Here is a 5,181-nt window from a genome sequence, read left to right on the forward strand (position 1 = left end):
TTAATTAGACTTTAAAATTCAATTAAATTCAATCAAATTACTAATTAAATTGGATCAGTTTTTTAATTGGATATCCAATTACACACATAATTTTTAATATTAAGTTAAAAATATAAAGAAATATACGTAAAAAATTACATATCATACTTTATTTAAGTTTAATACTTCATTAAAATACTAACGTTATAAGACAACTAAAATTTTAAAATAACTAAAACAATAATATTGCTGAGTAATAAAATAGAATAAAATATCATAAAAATAAATAAACAAGATAACCAAGTGTTATATATTAACACCAAAAAAAAAACTAATAAAAATAAAATAAATATATTTTTTATTTTTTAATATTTTTTATTATATAAATAGATATAAATAATTTTTTGATATACATAAATAGAATTGAATTTGATCGGTTTTAAATTAAATTTTGATATTTGCATTCAATAACTTATCCAATTTAATAAAAGTCAAACTTTGAATATCTAATTTAATCTAATTATTATTAAATATTTAATTTTTTTGTAGTTTAATTGAATTCAATGGTTTAGTTTTGTTAAATTGGATTGGATATTAAAATTACTAATGTCTACTTTTTTCTTTGAAAAAGTGAGTAGTACGATCATTTATTTTTTATAAGATAATAATGAAAGCTTGACATATAGGAGAAATTCTATTGGTACTAAGGTGCACTAATTTGTGCCCTACTTGTAAGATATCCAATAGTGTTTATAAAGACACAATCTAACCTAAAAGTTAAGCCATTAAACACTTTTTATAGTACTAGTGGAGTCTCACGTGCTTCGCACATGCGTGTAGCTCATTTAGACATAATTATTTTAAAAAATAATTAATATTTTATCTACAAAATTTATAACACTATCAAATTGTATACTCTAAAATATACATTATGGTGATAAAATTTTGTGAACTCTTCAATTTACAAACATATAGTACTTTTGTTAACTTTTGTTCTTTTTTATCATTTCACAGTTCACGTGTCGTTGTAAATTAATTACTTTTCTCATGAACATTGACCACTACTAAATTATACATCTTCTTAAAAAAATTAATTAAATATTTTTTTTCTAATAATTAAAAAAATTCAACCTAAAATATATTATTGTTGATTCATATAAGAAATTTGCACCTTCAATTCTTATGTTTTGAGAATAGCAATTTAGTATGTAAAGAATATGAATATGATTAGTAAATATGAAAAAAAATTAAATCTGATTTGTTTAAGTGAACTTAAATTTTAAAAGAAAGAATTTTAAATATTTAATATTACTTTTTAAAATAATAGTTATTAGATATAATAGTATTATTTTTAAAATCTAATATTATTTCTAATACTAAAAGGGAATATAGGCTTTTAAAAAAAATATTCATAAATCACAAAATATATATGTATTATCAATTTAATTATATATACACATATATAATTCTCTTTTATTATATTATATTATATGCTTATTAATATATAGGCACGGTTTCATTCAAAAAATATATATATAGGCATGGTTATATAAATAATAATTATTAGTAAAATTAGCTTAAAAAATAAAGAGACATTATTTATTTGAAAATATACTGTTGACCGAGGTTTTCGGCAACTAATAAAATATGAATATAATAATGAGCTGTAAGAAAGCGAGATGAAGACTTTTTACGTGGTTGGGGCGTTAATGAGCCTTAGTCCACGAGCCACTGATATTTATGGATGTCTTTAATACAGATTCTACACTTGGGAGAATGTTTCTTTCTTTAATACAAAGAATGTTCTTGGTGAGTTTTTTCTCTGTTTGCTCTTAAGCAGCCAAGATTCTCCGACCCCATTAAATGAGCTTTGAGGGGGTATTTATAGTGTTTTGGTGGGGTAGTCCCTAGAATTGTACTTACACATGTGTCTGTAAGTATCCATAAAGTTGGGCATTTCCGATGAATATACCATGGGTGATGCATGGTCAAATCCCTAGGTGCTGTAGGGTTTTTATGGAGAATGTCCTTTTTGTCTTATGATTGACGTGACTCTTCGCAGAGTAGCCGTCGCTAGACTTAAATGATCATTACTGTAGCGCTGCTGTTTGGGGGATGTGCCGTCAGACTTTATTGCGTGTTACAGTCCCAACACGCTTCCTCCCATACAGCATTAAATGCGACTTGATGTCTCGGGAGAGACCTGACACATCCCGGAGTGCCTTTAAGCTATGCTCGCTTCCCGGAGTACCTTGTACCCCGGGTGCATCATCCGGGACACATGCGAATAATGCTTCCTGGTATCATACAAAGACTTAGCAGTTCTTCCCAAGTAATTTGATCCACGTGTCCCTTCCTGATTGGTCCACGTACATTGGGCGATTTTAGGAGCAACATTTACCCCCCAAGCCTTGTTTACTTAGTAAAAATAAACCAAGGCTTGTTCAAGTGTCTCCAGTTGACTCCTCGTTTCCCCAGCTCGAGTCTCGAGCGCGTGGGAGCACATTAAATGATGTTATTTAATGCGACAATATGCTTGTTCGCAGGAATGTTTCCAGCCGCCTCCTCGGTCTTATGATACGACTTGGGGGCGCGTGAAGATGTGTCTAATAATGGTATTAAATGCAGTGATTCACTTTTGCAGAGGTCGATTCGTTTCACGCCCCATGATTGATGCGGCGCATTGATGGTGTCAGGCGGATACTCAAACGTTTGCACCGCCTTAATGGCGGATTGATCTGGCCCGTTGATCTGTTGGGAATTCGAATCGTGCGTTTCCCCTACCGTACGATTGGTAGGTGAAGACGCCTGTTCCTCATGCACTTTTGCCTATAAAAGCCACCACCTTTCCTTCATTTCGGTTATTTTCCATTCCTTACCATTTTTGCTTGAATTTCTCAGAGAGAAAAATTCCTCAAAGTAGCACAAACCGTCTTAACACTTAAACACTTTCTGTAATCCTCCAGTGTTCGATTTCGCCAGTGCTTCTCGACTCTCGCTCAACCATACCCAGTACCCCCAGTTCAACAATCAACTGTAAGTTTTTCGCATCTTTAGACACTAACATGCTTACATTTATTTTGTCTGTTTTCTGGATTCGTACTCAGAGATTTCTGGAGTGTGAGTGTTTGAGTTCTTTGAGTTCTGCTTTTATGTTTTACTGTATTAGTTGTAGGCGTACAGTTTCGTTTGAAGAAGGCCGTGTATCCTTCGTTTAGCAATTGCTTAGGGCATAGGAAGACTTTTCTTTTCCTTTTTGCAAAACCACTTTTACCGTGATTTTACTGCACCCGACACTTGTTCAGGGATTCTCTTTTGAATTTCCCAGGTGACACGTGTCCGGAGGGGGCCTCTTTCCAGCGGTTAGGGGACCCCCACTCCCTTTTTTCTGGTTTAGGGTTTGATATGGGGCCTAACTGCTGGGTTTTTTCTTTTCGTTTTTCTCAGAGCATAACATGTCTGCTTCTGGCTCGAAGTCTTCGAAGAAGAAGGGGAAGAATATTGCCACCCTGGAGGAGGTTTCTTTGGGACCTGTTGCCCAGGAAGGGTACAAGTCCCGCGCCACTGGCTGGGAGGCGGCCGAGCTTCGATCGACCCTGACCTGCCCTCACCAGCTGGAGAACATCATTAACGTAGCTGGAATCAAACCCTCTACTTCAGGGACCTTCCACCGGCCTCCCCGTGACTCGGAGACGCCCAACTTCAACTATGATGGCTTTGGGGCCTGGAGTCAGACCCATCTGATGGCCGGTGCAATGCTCCCGCTCCAGGATTATTTTGTTAATTTTCTTGTATTTGTCGGCCTTGCGCCATACCAACTTATCCCTCAAGCTTACCGCCTGCTCTCAGGCTTATTTATTTTTTACGCCGCACGCGGCTGGGGGTCTCCCAGCCCGGCGGAGATTTTATATTTTTACGAACTTGTATCCGTCCCCAAGAAAGGGGACAAATTTAAGGACGGTTTTTATGGGTTCCGGATCCACCCTGCTAACGAAGGGAAGGTTCCGTATAACAGGCAGACTCATGTTAAGGAGTACCGCCACCGATTTTTCTTCTCCTCCGGTTTTAGGGCCGTGGACCATCCGGAGCTTCTCACGGAGTGGGTGCGGATCCCACCTTACCAGCGGACGCTTACCACTCAGGCTTTCCTTCGAAGGGCCCAAGCCTTCGCCTCCTACGACAATGCCGATCTTGACGTCGGGGGCCTGGTCACCACGGAGAATTGTAGAAAGGCCAAACTTATCCTTTCTCACCAATCCGTGGATGACTCCAACCTTTCCAAGGTTATCTGCCCTAACGTGAGGGCGCCAGTCGCGGAGAAGGCCTTCCGGGATGAGCTTATTGCTACGGCAGAGAAGAAGTACCAAGATTATCTCTACCGGAAGGCCCAGGAGAAGGCGTATTCTAGTGCCCAGGCTGCCTCTGGGAGAGGGCTTCGCGTGGGGAGCCCGGTGGTGCGGAGGAGCCAAGCCATTGGCGGGAAGTCCGAAGCTAAATTTTTTGACAAGATACTTCAAGAAGAGATTGGAGGTCCTTCCGCCGGGGGACCCCTTCGTCTTGAAGGTTCTTCTGAGAACCAGACTTCCCGGCGTCAGCCTTCAGTCCCCGAACCAAATTCGGGCGCTCCCGGTGCTAGCACTTCTGGTGCTGGTGGTAAGTCTCCTTTGATAATTCAATATGTCCCTTCCGTTGATGAATATACCAGTCGTAGGCCCATAGGGTTCGACGAGCGTCTCCGTAGGTTTAAGATGCCGTCGACCCGGTGGGGGGATCATTTGAAGGAGTTTTATTTTACAAACTTAGGAGATTACCTAGGTCGGTCCCGGATGGGCCCCGGCCCTCCGGAACCTATTCCCTTAGGTCCGTCGGCTTACATAGCGTCCAGCTGGTTTCGGCCCTCGGACAGTTATCTCGGAGATGATGCTGCCAGCATTAAAGTTCGGGACTTTGCTAGGGCCGAACTAGGGAGTCCGGGTAGGAGTAGTTTATTTGCTGCACCTTTTTGTAAGTAGTTTCTCACGGACTTTTAACACTTGCTTATTTTATTGGAACAGGTACCTCCATGGATGCCATCCTGGAACGGCTGGCTGGGGTCCATACTCCGGTGGCTCCTCCGGCTTTCACCCCCTCTCCCCCGGCCCCTTCCTTGAAGGTTTCTTCCGGCGCTCCTCCCGAAACCATCGACTTGGTGGATGACGAGGA

This window comes from Cannabis sativa, chromosome 7 (assembly GCF_029168945.1).
Source record: "Cannabis sativa cultivar Pink pepper isolate KNU-18-1 chromosome 7, ASM2916894v1, whole genome shotgun sequence".
Taxonomy (NCBI): Eukaryota; Viridiplantae; Streptophyta; class Magnoliopsida; order Rosales; family Cannabaceae; genus Cannabis; species Cannabis sativa.